Consider the following 20,408-nt stretch of genomic DNA (forward strand, 5'->3'; position numbering starts at 1 on the left):
AATAGAAATCGGATCCATCTCCCATTGACTTTCAATGGCGTTCATGACGGATCTGTTTTGGCTATGTTACAGATAATACAAACGGATCAGTTCAAGACGGATGCATGCGGTTGTATTATTGTAACGGATCCGTTTTTGCAGATCTATGAGGTATCCGCCCCCAAAACACGAGTGTGAAAGTAGCCTAACGCCTAATGCACACGGCCGTTGTCCGGCCGTGCCCATATTGCGGCCGTCTGGATCGGTCTGCGGAATCCCCACGGATGTTGCCCGTGCATTGGGGACTAAAAATTGAAGCACTACTTGCACGGAACGGCCGTGTACATGGGGCCTAAGATGGAATAAGCATATGTTGTCGTGCCAAAATATTACTATGCAATATATAGGACATTTCAAATAGTACCTCAATATACATGAAATAAAAATATACTCATTGCTAAAAAAAACATAGTGCACCAAAAAGGAGTTGTTGGAATGGAATGATGATAAATGTAGTGGCGTCGCTAGGGGGGGGCGAGGGGGGGCAATCGCCCCCCTATGTTGTCCTTTGCCCCCCCGGTTGCACCCCCGCTGATTCCCCCAGGTGAATACTAATGAGCGCTTCCATTATGGAAGCGCTCATTAGAACCGAGAGACCAGGAAGTGGTGAACGCTCTGTACTTACCACTTCCTGGTCCTCGGCTGTGCAGGGCTGCGCACAGCGTGAGGGCGCTCTGTGACCTCACGCTGTGCGCGCTAGTTCAGAGCACAGTCGACTGAGGAGAGGCAGGCGGCATCCAGGAGCAGGAGAGGTAAGTGTTTTTTTATTTTATAAAATATGTGGCTGCTGGGGGTATAAGGGGGGCTAATGATGAGATGTATATGGGGGGGCCGGGGCTAATGATGAGAGGCATTTGGGGGGCTAATGATGAGAGGCATTTGGGGGGCTAATGATGAGAGGCATAAGGGGGGCTAATGATGAGAGGCATTTGGGGGGCTAATGATGAGAGGCATAAGGGGGCTAATGATGAGAGGCATTTGGGGGGCTAATGATGAGAGGCATTTAGGGGGCTAATGATGAGAGGCATTTGGGAGGCTAATGATGAGAGGCATTTGGGGGGCTAATGATGAGAGGCATTTGGGGGGCTAATGATGAGAGGCATTTGGGGGGCTAATCATGAGAGGCATAATGGGGGCTAATGATGAGAGGTATATGGGGGGCTAATGATGAGAGGTATATGGGGGGCTAATGATGAGAGGCATATGGGGGGCTAATGATGAGAGGCATATGGGGGCTAATGAGGCATAAGGGCTGATATGGGTGCTAATGAGAGGCATGGGGGCTGATATGGGAGTGATGAGAGGCATAATGGGGGCTAATAAGAGGCATAATAACAGTGTCATCCACAGATGCCCCCATAACAGTGTGTCTTCCACAGATCCACCATAACAGTGCGCTTGCGCACTGATGAGAGACAGAAAGAAGGGGAAAGAATCCGCAGAAGCAAGCAGAGGACGGCACAGCAGACGACTGAATGGCTTCTTTTGTAAGTAAATAGTTTTAGTATAAATGTATCCCTGCATACCGCAATTCTCTGGTATGTTGTAATCTTATTTATATATGTGCTGTTCCTTTCATATTGAATTTCTGCACTGTATTATTTCTTGTTTTACCTATGTTGTTTAAGTCTATTGTTCTCTGCTGCCATCTGCTGGCCGGAATTCGTATGCTGCACGCCTTCGTTCTTGTTAAATAAAGTTTTATCTCTGGGCGTGGTTTTAGCAGCCTTGGGCCTGGTCACTTCCTGTAGCCTTTTTTCAGTACTGCATTCCTTTGTGACTGGAGACACACACCTTGGCTTGTGAAGGCATCAGTTTTTGACCAGCAGTTAGCCTCCGGAAAGACATCCACATGACAGCATCTACTGCATTCCTGTATTCCATCACCGTATGTCACTGCTTTGGATCAAATAAACCCACGTTTGATTGCATCCTCATGTTTACATCTGGGTCCATCTAACCTGAGCATCTGCCGGTCCGGTCTGCTCCACTGCTTGGATACGAAGGTAGGCCAGTCACAAAGTCATTATCATTTACACCTTCATTCGCCTTCATGTGGGGACAGAACAGTCAAAAACTGCCTTAAAGCCTTATACCCCAGTAAATACCCGTCTGAATGTCCAATGCCCGGCTACAGGTTCCCTCAGAGCCCAGTGCCACACTCAGGAACCTCCCCTGCAACAGGCCCACTCCCAGCAAATCTGCCCAGCAACAGTGCATGTCCCATAAGCCTAAGGGGAAGCACGGCGTGTCCGCAGTAGATATACTCTCGCCTGGAAGTCCTCCACTACTCACCAAGCCACTTTCTACATCCTATATTAACCCTTGCTCGCATGATATAAGAACTGTTCACGCACGCGGGGCCTCCCTCAAACCAAAACCCCGCAATTCACTCAAAACACCTTGGGAAACTCATCGGGGTGCCTCATCTGAGCCGCACTGCAATTTTCTGCCCCCAATTCAAAAGTTCATTTTCTTAAAGAGACAGCGCACCTTAAATCAAAATGGCCGAAAAGGATCTTGTACAGTTCCCCAGTGATGAAATAAAGCAAATGCAACCTGATACTGATCATTATGAAGAGCTGGAGGTAGAACCCACACTTCCAGCAGACCAAGTCACGCGACCAAGGCGCTCTCTCAAACCAACTATAAAGATCACAGAAAATTATCACACCAGGAAAGATGAGCTATGTGACAACCTGGAAGAGCTATGGGAACGAGTTTCCTCCCTCATATCAGGACTTAAGTCCTCCTCAGGCGACGCCATCAGCTTACAAGTTGCCGTCGGGCGGCTGAACGCAGCCCATGAAAGATACAAGAGAATGTCCACAAGGTATATAACCTTTCTAAAAGACTCTAATATTGAAGAAGCCCTGTCAGAATTGTGCAAGGCAGAATCAATAGACAGACAAAGAGACGCCATGGTGCTGGATGCTAAAGATAAAGTGGAACTCCGCATCTCTCATTTGCAAGAAACCAGATCACACAGATCGCATTCATCCAAACATTCCTCGCGGTCCTACAGATCATCATGCTCTAGAAGCTCCAACCTGAGCGACAGATTACTAGAGGCCTGCATAAACGCAGAGCTATCCAAAGTGAGGCGTTCCTTCACCGAAAAGGAAGTCCTTGCGAGAACAGAAGCACAGACGGCGGCGGCCAAGAGGGCAGAAGCGGAGGCAGAAGCCAAGAGGGCAGAAGCGGAGGCAGAAGCCAAGAGGGCAGAAGCGGAGGCAGAAGCCAAGAGGGCAGAAGCAGAAGCAGAGGCTCGAATAAAGATCCTCGAATCAGAGAGGGAAGAGGAAATCGCATTAGCAAGAGTAAGACTACTTGAGCAAGCATTGAGCCAAGGCCTTGATTCAGTCTGCTTACCACCAGAGGAGATAGATGATCCAGTTGATCGCACCAGCGACTACATACTGAAACAGTTATCTGCACCACCCCCAGTGTGCAGTACCGTCCAAGCCAACAACACTGAAACCTCCAAGTCAGCTCTACCTGCAGTGCCAGTGACACCCACAGCACCCGAGCAATCCAATAACAGTCGCCCAGACGTGCTCTCTCAAGGGCAGTTATTACAGCAAGATGGCTTCCAGGTGTTTCCTGGCCTACCTCCACAGCTCAAGCAGCAGTCATCAGAATCTACAGAGGCTAGACCACAGCTCAACCCTGCAGCAACATCATTCTACCCGGAAGCATCTCACCCTTTCACGCCACGCAGCCTATACGCCCCAGAGGCATCACAAGTTGTCATGGCAACAAGCAGTGAGAAATCAGATATGTCTGAGTTTGCCAGGTTTATGGTGAGCAGAGAGCTAATTAACACCAGTCTCTCAAAATTTGATGACCGTGCGGAGAGCTACAGAGCCTGGAAGGCAACCTTCAAAGCCGCCATCGCCAACCTCAACCTAACTGCAGAGCAGGAGCTCGACCTCTTGATCAAATGGCTGGGCCCAGGCTCCACAAATCGCATCAAGAGCCTTAGAACTGTCTATGTGGGACAAGCAGAAGCAGGTCTCGCTGCAGCCTGGCAGAGACTCGAACGCACCTTTGGCAGTGCAGAAGCAATAGAGAAGGCACTATTCAGGAGACTGCAGAACGTTCCAAAGATCAGTCTCAAGGATGTCCACAAGCTTCAGGATTTAAGTGATTTGCTCATGGAACTGGAGCTCGCCAAAAGAGACCCTCGTCTGTCCGGGCTGTGCTACCTGGATACAGCCCATGGGGTGAACCCAATTGTCGTGAAGTTACCATACAGCCTGCAAGAGAAGTGGGCGGCATCAGTCTCAAGGTACAAAAGAGTGCATGACGTCACCTTTCCCCCATTTATTCATTTCTGTAGATTCATCGATGAACAGTCCCAGATGAGGAATGACCCCAGCCTCGACTTCCTGGAGTTCAATACTACAGCTTCAGTGACACCATCATCAAGGTATGAAAGTATTGTGCATAAACACAGAGACTTTAAGAGCAGCGTGAATGTTAGAAAGACTAACCTACCATCATCTGCAGTACCCACTGGTAGACAGTACACTACCTCAGCAGGAGACAAGGACTTCAATCGTGAATGTCCCATTCATAAAAAACCACACTCACTGAACAAATGCAGAGGATTTAGATCCAAAACCATACAGGAGCGCAAGAAAGTCCTCACCGAGCTTGGGGTATGTTTCAGGTGCTGCGCTTCATTGGAGCACATGGCTAAGGACTGTAAATCCATCATCAAGTGTGAGGAGTGTCATAGTGAAAGACATGCCTCAGCTATGCACCCAACTCCACTCACAAGGGATTCACCGGCTGCTGTCACCACCAGTCCTGCTCAAAGTCATGGCGGGGAGCCCCAGAACTACGCTAACACAACCACTGCTGTTTCCTGCTCATGTTCGGACGTATGTGGGGAGGGCCAGAGTGAGAAATGTTGTGCCCGCATATGCCTAATCAAGGTCTACCCGGAGGGGCTACCAGAAAAGGCAGTAAAAATGTATGCCATCATTGACGACCAAAGCAACCGCTCCCTAGCAGGACCTAAATTCTTTGAAGCCTTTGGAATAAAGGGACCCTTCAGAACCCTACATCTTAAACACCTGCTCGGGTCGCATAGAGACTAGCGGCAGGAGGGCACAAGGATTCATCGCTTGTTCCGTCAGTGGAAATACGGAAATACCTCTACCGACTCTGATCGAATGCGATCAAATACCCAACCATAGGGATGAGATTCCTACCCCGGAAGCTGCATTTCACCATCCACACCTAAGACACCTAGCCAACGTTATCCCACCTATGGACAACAACGCCGAGATTCTACTCCTGCTAGGCAGAGACAATCTAAGGGTACACAAGGTGCGTCAACAGTGTAATGGTCCCGACTATGCACCATATGCCCAGAGACTGGACTTGGGATGGGTAGTCATAGGAAATGTATGCTTGGATCAACCAAAAATCCGCTCATTCAAAACGTACGTGCGTGGAGATGGACGCACAACTTGCATTAAGCCTTGCCCTCATCACTATGAGGTGAAAGAGAAGCCTCCAGACCTCATACAACCACCTGACGACATTCCTCCCTTTGCCGACAACTTGGGAAGATTAGTCTTTCATACCAGCAAGGACGATGATAAAGTAGCTTTGTCAGTAGAGGACAGAGAATTTATCAAGATAATGGACAATGAGTTCCTTAAAGACGAAACCAATCACTGGGTTTCTCCATTACCCTTCCGAGCTGCCAGGGTGAGACTCCCGAACAATAGGGAACAAGCTCTGTCTAGATTTAACTCTCTTCAGCGTACCATGAACAGTAAGCCTGAGATGAGAGAACACATCGTTGCCTTTATCGACAAAATATTTCGCAACAACCATGCAGAACCAGCTCCATCCTTAGGGAAAAACGATGAGTGCTGGTACTTGCCTTCATTTGGAGTGTATCACCCACGGAAACCTAATCAAATTAGGGTTGTTTTCGACTCAAGTGCCAAACATCAAGGTGTATCGCTTAATAATGTCCTTCTCACAGGTCCTAATCTGACGAATAACCTAGTTGGAGTGCTGATGAGGTTCAGAAAAGAGCTCGTTGCCATCACCGCCGACATTGAACAGATGTTCCACTGTTTCGTAGTCAGAGAGGACCACCGGAATTTCCTCAGGTTTCTGTGGTACAAGAATAACGACACCAACGCAGAGATGGCAGAATATCGAATGAGGGTACACGTATTTGGAAACAGCCCTTCACCTGCCGTGGCAACTTACGGCCTTCGGCGAACTGCATTAGAGGGAGAATCCGAGTACGGTAAAGACGCCAGAGACTTTGTAGAAAAGGACTTCTACGTAGATGATGGACTCAAATCACTACCGACTGAAGAAGCGGCTATCGATCTGCTCAAAAGGACTCAAAGTATGTTGTACCAAGCTAAACTTAGACTACACAAAATTGCTTCAAACAGCCTGGCCGTTATGAGGGCCTTCGAATCAGGCGATCATGCACCAGGATTTAAGGACATTAACTTGGGACTGGACAGTCCACCTGTGCAGAGGAGCCTGGGCCTCAGATGGGATCTCTCGGCTGACTCCTTCGGTTTTCAGATAAGTTGTGCAGACAAACCATTCACAAAACGAGGCGTCCTATCAGTGGTAAACAGCCTATTTGATCCGCTGGGATTTGTAGCGCCCATTACCATACAAGGTAAATCTCTACTGAGACAGTTTTCTGAAACAGTCAAGGATTGGGATACCCCACTTCCCTCCGAGAAAGAGCAAAAATGGGAAGCCTGGAAGCGATCCTTGTGTGCCTTGGATGAGATCCACATCCCGAGATGCTATATTAAAACTTCACTTTCCTCTAGCATAAAGAAAGAACTCCACGTGTTCTCGGACGCCTCCACGGAGGCCATCGCAGCGGTTGCCTATTTGAAGGTGACAGAACCCAACAACCAAAATCACGTTGGATTCGTCTTTGGTAAGGCTAAGTTAGCCCCCAAGCCCGATCATACTATTCCCAGACTGGAACTCTGTGGGACTGTGTTGGCAGTGGAGATTGCGGATTTCGTACAACAAGAACTGGGTGTCGACATAGCTGAAGTCCAGTATTACACCGACAGTAAGGTCGTTTTAGGTTACATCCACAATCGGACCAAGCAATTTTATGTGTACGTTAGTAACCGCATAGAGAGAATCAGGAGGTCCTCCAAACCTGAACAATGGCACTTTGTACCATCCGAACTTAATCCAGCAGATCACGCCACTAGGCCTATGTCTATAGGTTCCTTTATTAACTCTACTTGGCTTACAGGTCCAGAGTTTCTGCCTGAAGAGGCGGACGAATGTGTACAGGAAGTTTTCAGCATCCAGGATCCGGATAATGATCCAGAAATCCGCGCTGAAGTTAGTGCATTAGTCACTGGAACAAAGCAAACCGCCAGCTTCAGTTGTCAGCGCTTTGAACGTTTCTCCAGTTGGATGAGACCCATCGAGAACGTCCCTGATGGGTGAACAGGACTGTATTTAGCTTCGCAGATCTTCTCCATTCCAAGTTGGAAAACAGGACTAATCCATGTTTGCATTCTAACATGTTATTTTTACAGGTTGTTTATATTTTATGGACATTCGTCATAGTGAAATCCCCTAAGTGAATTTCAGACGGGGAGTGTGCTGTTCCTTTCATATTGAATTTCTGCACTGTATTATTTCTTGTTTTACCTATGTTGTTTAAGTCTATTGTTCTCTGCTGCCATCTGCTGGCCGGAATTTGTATGCTGCACGCCTCGTTCGTTGTCTATAAAGTTATCTCTGGGCGTGGTTTTAGCAGCCTTGGGCCTGGTCACTTCCTGTAGCCTTTTTCAGTGCTGCATTTCTTTGTGACTGGAGACACACACCTTGGCTTGTGAAGGCATCAGTTTTTGACCAGCAGTTGCCTCAGCAGTTAGCCTCAGAAAAGACATCCACATCACAGCATCTACTGCATTCCTGTATTGTATCACCGTATGTAACTGCTCTGGATCAAATAAACCCACGTTTGATTGCATCCTCATGTCTACGTCTGGATCCTTCTAACCTGATCATCTGCCGGTCCGGTCTGCTCCACTGCTTGGATACGAAGGTAGGCCAGTCACAAAGCCATTATCAGTTACACCTTCATTCGCCTTCATGTGGGGACAGAACAATATATACTTAATTGTTTTTGCCCCCCCATTTTTGACTGTGGTATCTTTGTGCCCCCCCTATATATTGTTCCTAGAGTCGCCACTGGATAAATGTAAGTGAATCCAGTAAATCCTGCACATATGTAGGTTGCTGAAGCTGACATCTCAGCAGGTCCAATAAATTCTTGATAAATCTGGTGACAGGGCAGGACAAGTAAGTGTTGTCATCTGGAGGAGACTTTCCTGGGAAACCCTTGCTGTGTGCTGGCATTATCCTGCTGAAAAATGGCAGTTGGAAGCCTTGCCAAAAGAGGAACACATGTGTCCGCTGGATGTCCTGCACATATCGCTCTGCTATTAGTGTCCCTCGTATCACTGCAAGGGTGACTGTCGTATGCGGTGGCTCACCATCCCATTCCTCCCCTATTGGTAGAACTTGGCTGGTCCAAATTTATGCCAATGGAGGAGCAGAGTTAGTTAGAGCAGTTTAAAAAGAAGAGAGTGAGCAATGACCCTGCTCCTCTAGGCCATGAGGACTACAGAATGACCAAGCAAAGAAACTATACAGACTCTGCTGCAAGGTGAGGGGAAACACGTTAAGACAGCACCACCACAGTGCAGGACAGGCATAGCTAGAAGCCTGCATCATACACTGGACACCTACAGCTACAGGTACCAGAGTACAGCTGTAGGGAAGGGAATCAGGAGAGAGAGACATTGTTAGCTAATTACCTTCTGATTGTCATCTTCTGCCACTATGATCTGGGAGGAGAAATTGCACTTTGTTATGAACTGCGGCTGCATCTGCTGCTATTTATTTTTTGCACTTAGTAAATAAAGATGTTCTATGATCTCTGCATGGTTCCTTCATATCACTTTTTCACTGCACTGAACCCCAGGTAGCAATAGACTCAGGGTAGGGCCGTAGATAATTTTTTTTCCTGGGGGGGGGTTCAGCTTTCTCAAATTACACTAGTGTGGGGCTGGCAGGTGGCAGTGCAGGAGGCGGAGCACAGGGGTGTGATTAGGGTGTGCCCAGGCACACCCGACACACCCCGTGCGCACGCCTATGCTGCCCAGGGGCGGATTAAGTGCATGATGGGCCCGGGGCTGTCTACCCAACTTGTGTCCCTTCCCTCCATTTTAGTGCTTCATGAGCGCCACAGTCTCTTCTTAGGCCATATGACATCTTCAGACTAAAAAAAAATACTCCAAATTGGGTCCTAAACTGAAAAATTTTGTCGCCAAACTTAAAATACATATAATTGTAATAAAAAAGACATGGAGGAGAATACAGCACCACATACCTCTTACATCCAGTGACATCTCCTGTCATGTAGACCTTCTTTTTCTTCTTCTCCTCCATTTGACCCAGACCACCATGGCAAATTCTTTCAGCCGCATCTCGTCTCTACAGTTTGTAACACAGACACGTTAGATTTCTCAATTTTTCCATCAACCTCCTCATCCTGGTGTCCCCACAGTGTCATCCTGCCACCCCCAATACTGTGCCCGTTGTGCCCCCCAATGCCCCAGGTACTATACTGCTGAAAAAATAGTGACCCTAATAGACACAATTGGGGTAATTTATCAAACTGGTGTAAAGTAGAACTGGATTTCCAAAATATGAAAGGTGGAATCTGATTGGCTGCTATGGGCAACTAAGCCAGTTCTGCGTTACACCAGTTTGATAAATTACCCCAAATGTTCCTATAGTGTCCACAGCAGCTATAATGTCCCCTAGAGTGCCCCCAGTAATAATAACACCCTCTATTGTGCTCCAGGCAATAATCCCTGTATAGTGTCCCCAGAAATAATAGAATTGCCCCTACAGAGCCTCCCCAATAGCAACACCCCATATAGTAATTTCCACCACACTGCCCCCACATAGTAATCCCCCCATAGTAATTTGCCCCCACACAGTAATTTCCCCCAAACTGCCCCATATAGTAGTTAGCCCCCACACAGTAATTTTCCCCACACTGCCTCCACATAGTAATTTCCACCACACTGCCCCCACATAGTAATTTGCCCCCACATAGTAATTTGTCTTCACATAGCAATTTCCCCACACTGTTCCCACATAGCAATTTCCCCACACTGCTCCCACATAGCAATTTCCCTACACTGCCCCAACATAGTAATTTGCCCCCACATAGCAATTTCCCCACACTGCCCCCACATAGTAATTTCCCCCCACATAGCAATTTCCCAACTGTCCCCGCATAGAAATTACCCCACACTGTCCCCACATAGTAATTACCCCCACACTGCCCTCACACAATAGTTTCCCCACACTGCCCCCACATAGCAATTTGCCCCCACACTGCCCCATCTAGTAATTTGCCACCACATAGTAGTCCCTCTCATAATAATTTGGCCCCATACAGCCCCCACATCCCCCCCCATCATGTACTCGATTTATCTTCCCTAATATGTCCTCCTGTGTGTCCCCCCCCCCCACATGTCCCCCAAAGTAGGCACATGAAATAAAAAAAATAAAAAATGAACAAAAAATGAAAAGCTAAATACTCACCTATGTCCAGGGTCAGGCGCTTGCTCACAGAGGAAGGCGGGATGAGTCAGGCGCATCACAGTGCTGCGTCCCGGCACAGGCGCACGATGACGTCATCACGCACGCCTGCGCCGGGATTTCACTACCGCATAGGCCTCAGGCCTACAAGGCCTGAAGCCTATGGCGGTGATAGGCGACGGGAGAGGGAGCTATGCGCTCCCGTGCCCCGCCGCAGTAATACAGTATGTGGGCGTTCGGGTCAGCGGCACGCCTGAGGGGGTTTGAACCCCCCTATCCACCCCCTTATCTACGCCCCTGACTCAAGGTGTACACCGTGACACAACATAACAGCATCTTGTCAGGGCCACTACAACTCCCATCCTCTATAATAGGTTCTCAGGGGTCCTCCTGTATTAAAATACGGTGATGAGACGTACTCTTTTCCTGCACATGTCAACTTGTTCGGGTTAAAAAAAAGTCCAGCAATGATATTTAAAACGGCCAGGAATGTCCGGCATTTTTAAAGTAGGGGGCATACTTAAACTTTATTTCAGTGTTTATATGTGTGTTTTTTTATGGTCCAGTATGAACAGGACAGGCCGTGGAGAGGTTAGTGTAACTCTGCTAGGGCTGTTCTTACTTACCGCTCCTTGGTCTTATGCTCCGGGCGCCCTCTGTGTCCTGACAGCATTCAGCGTAAGGTTGTTGTACTCACAGTCATGCACTGTGACCTCACTCTGAACGGCGCCTGGTCAGTACAGAGCTACAAGAGGAATGTGCCGGATCTCCAGAGTGTTGGTGCTTTCTGGAACAGGAAAGGTAGGTTTTATTTATTTATTTTTTTGTCTGATCTCAGGTCTGATTTATGCAATGGAGGTAGAAATCTGTTTTAGTGGGCCATTACTTTGGAGTCTAACCTGAGGTCTGATTGATAGAGTGCAGATGTTATAGGGGCCATTACTTTGGGGTTTACTCTAAAGTCTGATTTATGAAGTGGATGTTACAGGGGGCATTACTTTGGGGTTTAATCTGAGTTTTGATTGATAAGGGGAAGTGTTAAAGGGGCCATGATATTGGGGTCTAATCTGAGGTCTGATTGATGGAGGGGGGAGTGTTATAGTGACTATTACTTTGGGGTCTGATCTGAGGTGTGATTGAAAGGGGTGTTATATAGAAGTCATGATTTAAGGACTGATCTGAGGTCTGATTGATGAAGGGGGGTCTAATATAGGGCCATGACTTTGAGGTCTGATTTAAGGGATTGAGGAGTAGCGGTTATAGGAGCTATGAATTTTCTGATCTGATCTGAGATCTAATTTAAAGGATGGAGGGGTGGGGATTGTAGATAGCCACATTAATTCGAGGCTAACCTGGGGTGGGATCTGCTTTGAGGTTTGATGCCTAAAGTCTGCATTAGGTCTCATCAATGTTTGCCTCTGGCAGCAGGAAGGCTATGTGCTCACCTGCCCCTTGCCAACAAGCACTAAAGGAATGGGGGCCCAAGCTGAACTCTTGCACCAGGGCCCGTGAGCCTTTAGCTACGCCCCTGGTCCCATCTATAGTGTGCCATCTATTAATCCTGGTGTCTTCTTATATGGCAGGGGAGGTGGCACACTCCTGACCAAAGACATATGCACGTGATGTAGCAAAAAAGGGATCCGCTCACCTCTGTAGGAAAGTATGGAATGGGCACTCGTATATATGGAAAATATAGGACACTAATTTATTCATAAAACATGCAATACAATAAAATTACAATATTAAAAGACAATGTATCCAAACACAGTATGCTTGTTCTCACTATTTGAGAAAGTATGGTTAATAACCGATTCGGGCAGGGGCTGATTGCTCCAAACTCTCTCTCTGATATTCCCCAACGTGGGCCTGTAAGGTCCTGGATATTGGATGCGTGCTGTTGAATTTGAAGAGAAATTGGCGCAGACAGCCTCCGCTCACTTAGGTAATATTTCTCCTACAAACTTCATAAAATAATCACGTACACCACACCAAATATAAAAATAATGACATAAGTCAGTCCTATATTTAATAAAAAATAGCACCGTTATGCTATTAAATCACTAGACATTGATGGTGTCCTATGTCAGTGCAAAGTCTGTCCAGGGATGAGTATTCAAAGAGCGCTCCACGTATTTGTTACTTTTTACGTGCTTGATACTTTTTATGAACTGTGTCTAATTCCTGTTGTGCCGGCTCAAAAGGTCCTTAGTAAATGCCTAATACAGTTCGTTCACTGTAGAAGGCGAAGTGAACGAACTGTATTAGGCATTTACTAAGGACCTTTTTTTGTCAGCAATTGAATCTTAACAAATTGTAACAGCATACAGCCGGCACAACAGGAATTAGACACAGTTCATAAAAAGTATCAAGCACGTAAAAAGTAACAAATACGTGGAGCGCTCTTTGAATACTCATCAAACTGACATAGGAAACCATCAATGTCTAGTGATTTAATAGCATAACGGTGCTATTTTTTATTAAATATAGGACTGACTTATGTCATTATTTTTATATTTGGTGTGGTGTACGTGATTATTTTATGAGGTTTGTAAGAGAAATATTACCTAAGTGAGCGGAGGCTGTCTGCGCCAATTTCTCTCCAAATTCAACAGCACGGATCCAATATCCAGGACCTATCAGGCCCACGTTGGGGAATATCAGAGAGAGAGTTTGGAGCAATCAGCCCCTGCCCAAGTATATTTAAACCACATTCAGTGGTTTCCTCCCGAACCGCCCGAGCCAGGTGAATATAGCGCTCCGTTCGGCAGTTGAAGTAGATGAATTCCATACGAAATGCCAATAACTTTTTAAGATGATTCCGTTAATAAAGCATGCGAATCCCCAAACATCAGCCGAAGTCAAGAAGACGGGTACAAATAGAACTCTTTATTGAACACACAAGAATTGACTTATACACATTTTCCAACAAGGTTACCACCCACAGGGTTTTGTAAAAACAACCAATAAACACGTACACTAACTTACTGGTCAGGCACGATAATGCGGGTTCAAGAGTCTTGGCGTCCCTGGATAATGAGAAGGCCTTTGACTCGGTGGAGTGGCATTTTATTTGGGAGACAATGTTCCGTCTTGGGTTCCCTTCCTCCTTTATCAAGTGGGTCCAATTGTTATATCAGGCACCTATAGCACGGATTAGAGTGAATGGAGTTATATCCCGGCTCTTCAGGTTGTATAGAGGCACTAGACAAGGGTGTCCATTATCCCCATTGTTGTTCGCCCTGATAATGGAACCATTGACACAACTGATCAATAACAGCTCTCTGATAGAGGGGTGGACGGTGGCAGGGATTCAGGAGAAAGTATCACTATACGCGGATGACCTGTTAGTCTATTTGGCTGACCCTGGCCCCTCCCTAGAAACCCTGCTGGATGTGGTGAATGGCTATGGGAGGCACTCGGGATTACGGGTTAACTGGGCGAAGTCTACTTTATGTATAATAGATGTAGATGAAGCTGTAGATATTTCCCCGGTATCCCCCCTGAGAGTAGTGGATAGCTTTCTTTACCTAGGGATACATATTCATAGGGACCCTAGACAGTTTTGTCAATTGAACTTGAGGCCTTCCATGGAATATGTCACGCGTAAGCTGGAGGCCTGGGAAAATCTTCCGCTGACCCTGGTGTGAAGAATTAACATTGTTAAGATGGTGTTGCTGCCCAAACTTCTGTATATTTATAGAGCGGCCCCAGTAAGGATCCCTAAGTCCCACTTTGATATTTGGGTTAGAACCTTGTCCCGTTTCTTGTGGCTCCATCGGCCCCCCAGGCTTGCGAGAAAGACGCTGAAGGCCTCCTACATACAGGGGGGTTTGCAGCTTCCAGATATGTATATTTATTATATAGCTACGCGCCTAATGTATGCATCTTGGTGGATTAGGGCAGATGCCAATAACCCCGCTGTGGTATTAGAGGCGGCGCTGGTTGGATCATATGAAGCTTTGACTAATCTGGTATACAGGAAGGGAAGACCCACAGGTCCTGGGATTTACACGGACTCTATGATGACAGTTAGCGAGGCTTGGGTGAGGTTTGTGGAGATACATACGGAAGGTTTGGAGGGGGATACCTGGTCCCCTTATATTCCACTATGGCGTAACAAGCTCCTTTCAGAGCTCTTGCACCTTTCCGATTTTGAATTCTGGCCTAGGAAGGGACTTAAATATGTAACACAATTGTTCCATGAAGGGATCTTCCGCTCATTTGAGAGCCTACGAGCGGAGTTCCAGCTGCCCCAGACAAGCTTTTACCGCTTCCTCCAACTGAGACATGCCTGTGAGAAACAATTTAAAGCCCTATCCTTAAAATTAGAGTGCGGCCCACTAGAGTCAGTAGCCAGGAGGAAAACCCCATGTAAACCTATTTCTTCCTTTTATGCTGAAATTGTTAAAATGCCAGAATCTCCCATTAGGCTTTCCTTTGTTAAATGGGCTGAGGATATCCCCGAGTTGGAAGATTCTCATTTGGAGGAGTTGCGTCTGAGATGGAAAACGTCGGTTATAAGTGCGAGAGATCAGCTCATTCAAGCGAAATGGATGCACAGAGTGTACTTGACCCCACTGCGTCTCTATCAGATGCGGCAGTTACCGAATCCTGGATGTGATAGATGTGGGGAGGTGAGGGGCTCTTTCTTCCATATGGTGTGGCTCTGCCCGGTGATGAAGACATATTGGAAAGGAATTTGTAACTTTATTAATGTTAAGTTGGGGCTCCCAGGGATCTGTAATCCAGTAATATGCTTACTAGGGTTAGTTTCTGAAGTTACTCCTTCCAAATATAATAGAATACTGTTAAGATTGTTGATGTTCTATGGGAGGAAGAATATACTTTTGAACTGGAAACCGCCCAAGTGTCCTACAGTGAGCCAATGGGTACTCCTTATAAATAACGACCTGCAAATGTATAAATTGACATACGAGGCAAGGGGATTGACTGATCGATTTGATAATATCTGAAGCCTTTGGGTCCAGGCTGAGGGTACGACTTGAAGTCATTGACGATGGCGAATGTATCACCCATTGTATGTATGTGAGAGTGTTTGTGTATGAGTGAGTTCTAAAAATCTTAGTGACAACAGTGACACCTTGTATTAAAGTCATATATATGTCTTTTATGGTCAAGATATATGTCAATAATGGACATGCTGATGTGAGTGCATGTTTCATGGAAGATTGTTCTTCTTTGTTCTCCCTCAGGGAGTGTTGTATTAAATGCAAAAATGTTAAATAAACACTATTAAAAAACAAAACAAAAAAAAAACACGTACAATACACTCAGACACTCCCACACAAAATCCTCCCCTCTGCCTGTGATACAATTACCTCACACAATGGGTTGATGCAATTGTATTACAGGCAGGAGAATACACAGTGTCTTCTGTCCTGGAGACAACCAAGGAGTAAGTCAATTATCTCTCAGGAAAAAGGGAAATCACCAATACACACGTGGAGACAATAGGACAGACATCACTACTCAAATATACAATGTCCCACTCTTTACAGTACACATAGACATTTAACATATCCCAAATGGCACAAATTAGACCAGGGGTTCAAAAGTTTGTAAAAGTCCTTTTGTGTTAAACAGTTATGTGGACTAAGTCCTATTGTAATGATCACTATCTATCAAATATCATAAGTTACAGGGTTAGTTATTTCTTAGTTACATTAAAACATAACTTTTACTTTGGAATTTAAAAAAATAGGCCCAAAAATACATAGATATATACAAACAATTGGTGATCAGAGCGACGGTATGACAGGTTATCGTGCACGGCGGCACCCAAAGATAAATTAAAGAGGGTACTCGGCGGCACCCAAAAGAAACCCGTACTCCTACCGCTCTGTAGTCTGCGTCCAGGGTGCAGAATGCGTCCAAATGATGCCACGATGTTGGACTCCTAAGTAGACGCTCATCTGCTGTAGGGACGGTGGGGTGCAGCTGAGGCCCTGGTTGGCCCTATAAAGTGGTCTGTGGCTTGCCCTGATACTATTGGGGGGTAGAAGCCTAACCACAGGGCACTCGCCCTTAGAAGGGCGACCCCGTCCGAAACCTTGCCCTGTCGCCTGGCCCTGAATGGCCCTATTCTAGTCCCGCTCCCTACATGCAGGTTTCAGCAAGATAACATTATCAGGGGAGATGTGTAGGACTCTAAAGACTTCTAACGATCCAGTGATGGCAAATATAATCCCATCAACTGTTCGTAAGTGGACTATTATATGGAGTGCTAGATAATGCTCCACCTTAAATCGGGCATCCTTAGATAAGCCACGGGCAGTAAATGCCCGATATAATAGTACACTTACGACCAGTTGATGGGATCATATACAATCCCGTTATACTCTATATACAATATATACAGATATGGGGCACATATCTGGGCATATCTACTGTGAGGGGCACATATCTGGGCATAACTACTGGGAGGGGGCACATAATCTGGCATAACCACTGTGAAGGGGCACATATCTGGGCAGGGCCGGCGCTACCATAAGGCAGGCCAAGCGGCTGCCTTAGGGCGCGCCCTGCGCAGGGCGGAAAACTGAATGCCCTTCTTTTTTTTTTATAACTTTCTTGAATTTGTGCCGCAGCGCCGCCGCCTTGCGCCCGCCCACCCCCAGCCTGCGTGTGCTGGCCGCTTGGAGTCACGGCAACACATGGTCACATGGGCTCAGCCTGCCACGGGGGCCTGACTGGTAGTGAGCCGCCGCGGCGGGTATTGCAGGGACTAATACAGCCGTCAGCCAGATTAGACCACCAGACGCACTGGCAGCCAGCAGCAGCAGGAGTCAGGACAGGTCAGGAGTGGACTCAGGACTTGACTTGGTGATCATGGATGGGGCCAGGGCTGTCCGGGCAGGGGGAAGGTGGATTAAGTGCCATGGGGTGGGGGGGAGAAATGTGACACAATAGCCTATTGTGTCACATTTCTCCCCCCCCCCCTGGCACATCATTCCCCCCCCCGCCCTGGCCCCATCCATGATCACATCATTACCCCCTATTGTCAATGTGACACAATAGGGGGTGATCATGGACGGGGGGGGGGGGGGGGGATATGATGTGCCATGAGGGGGGGGGGGGGGGCGCCAGAATGTAGCTTCGCTTGTGTTGGCAAAAATCCTTGCACCGGCCCTGTATCTGGGCATATCTACTGTGAGAGGCACATAATCTAGCATAACTACTGTGAAGAGGCACATAACTTGGTAGAACCACTGTGAGTGGGCACATTTCTAGGCATATATACTGTGAGGGGCACATATCTGGGCATATCTACTGTGAGGGGCACATACCTGGTCATAACTACTGAGAGGGGCACATATCCTGCATAATTCCTGTGAGGGAGGCACATATCTGGGCATAACTACTGTGAGGGGCACACAATCTGGCATAATTACTGTGAAGAGGCACATAATCTGGCATAACTACTGTGAGGGGCACATATCTGCGCATTTCTACTGTGAGGGGCACATATCTGGCAAAAATACTGTGAGGGAGTCACATATCTGGGCATAACTACTGTGAGGGGCACATAATCTGGCATAACTACTGTGAGGGGCACATAATCTGGCATAACTTCTGTGAGGAGGCACATAATCTGGCATAACTACGGTGAGGGGGCACATAATCTGACATAGCTTCTGAGGGGGCACATATCTGGGTATATCTAGTGTGAGGGGCACATATCTGGCATAACTACGGTGAGGGAGACACATATCTGGGCATAACTACTGTGAGGGGCACATAATCTGGCATAACTACTGTGAGGAGGCACATAATCTGGCATAACTACTGTGAGGGGGCACATAATCTGACATAGCTACTGAGGGGGCACATATCTGGGCATATCTACTGTGAGGGAGGCACATACAGGGAGTGCAGAATTATTAGGCAAGTTGTATTTTTGAGGATTAATTTTATTATTGAACAACAACCATGTTCTCAATGAACCCAAAAAACTCATTAATATCAAAGCTGAATATTTTTGGAAGTAGTTTTTAGTTTGTTTTTAGTTTTAGCTATTTTAGGGGGATATCTGTGTGTGCAGGTGACTATTACTGTGCATAATTATTAGGAAACTTAACAAAAAACAAATATATACCCATTTCAATTATTTATTTTTACCAGTGAAACCAATATAACATCTCAACATTCACAAATATACATTTCTGACATTCAAAAACAAAACAAAAACAAATCAGTGACCAATATAGCCACCTTTCTTTGCAAGGACACTCAAAAGCCTGCCATCCATGGATTCTGTCAGTGTTTTGATCTGTTCACCATCAACATTGCGTGCAGCAGCAACCACAGCCTCCCAGACACTGTTCAGAGAGGTGTACTGTTTTCCCTCCTTGTAAATCTCACATTTGATGATGGACCACAGGTTCTCAATGGGGTTCAGATCAGGTGAACAAGGAGGCCATGTCATTAGATTTTCTTCTTTTATACCCTTTCTTGCCAGCCACACTGTGGAGTACTTGGACGCGTGTGATGGAGCATTGTCCTGCATGAAAATCATGTTTTTCTTGAAGGATGCAGACTTCTTCCTGTACCACTGCTTGAAGAAGGTGTCTTCCAGAAACTGGCAGTAGGACTGGGAGTTGAGCTTGACTCCATCCTCAACCCGAAAAGGCCCCACAAGCTCATCTTTGATGATACCAGCCCAAACCAGTACTCCACCTCCACCTTGCTGGCGTCTGAGTAGGACTGGAGCTCTCTGCCCTTTACCAATCCAGCCACGGGCCCATCCATCTGGCCCATCAAGACTCACTCTCATTTCATCAGTCCATAAAACCTTTGAAAAATCAGTCTTGAGATATTTCTTGGCCCAGTCTTGACGTTTCAGCTTGTGTGTCTTGTTCAGTGGTGGTCGTCTTTCAGCCTTTCTTACCTTGGCCATGTCTCTGAGTATTGCACACCTTGTGCTTTTGGGCACTCCAGTGATGTTGCAGCTCTGAAATATGGCCAAACTGGTGGCAAGTGTCATCTTGGCAGCTGCACGCTTGACTTTTCTCAGTTCATGGGCAGTTATTTTGCGCCTTGGTTTTTCCACACGCTTCTTGCGACCCTGTTGACTATTTTGAATGAAAAGTTTGATTGTTCGATGATCACGCTTCAGAAGCTTTGCAATTTTAAGAGTGCTGCATCCCTCTGCAAGATATCTCACTATTTTTGACTTTTCTGAGCCTGTCAAGTCCTTCTTTTGACCCATTTTGCCAAAGGAAAGGAAGTTGCCTAATAATTATGCACACCAAATATAGGGTGTTGATGTCATTAGACCACACCCCTTTTCATTACAGAGATGCACATCACCTAATATGCTTAATTGGTAGTAGGCTTTCGAGCCTATACAGCTTGGAGTAAGACAACATGCATAAAGAGGATGATGTGGTCAAAATACTAATTTGCCTAATAATTCTGCACGCAGTGTATATGGACATAACTACTGTGAGGGGCACATAATCTGGCATAACTACTGTGAGGAGGCACATAATCTGACATAACTACTGTGAGGGGGCACATATCTGGGCATATCTACCGTTAGGGTGCACATATCTGGGCATATCTACTGTTGGGGGCACATAATCTGGGGACTTAGAGACATAATGGCGGTCGGCTGAGAGGTATAATGGGGGCTGAGAGGCTCATAATGGGGGCTGAAAGGCATAATGGCGGCTGAGAGGCGC

This window comes from Bufo bufo, chromosome 4 (assembly GCF_905171765.1).
Source record: "Bufo bufo chromosome 4, aBufBuf1.1, whole genome shotgun sequence".
NCBI classification, from domain to species: domain Eukaryota; kingdom Metazoa; phylum Chordata; class Amphibia; order Anura; family Bufonidae; genus Bufo; species Bufo bufo.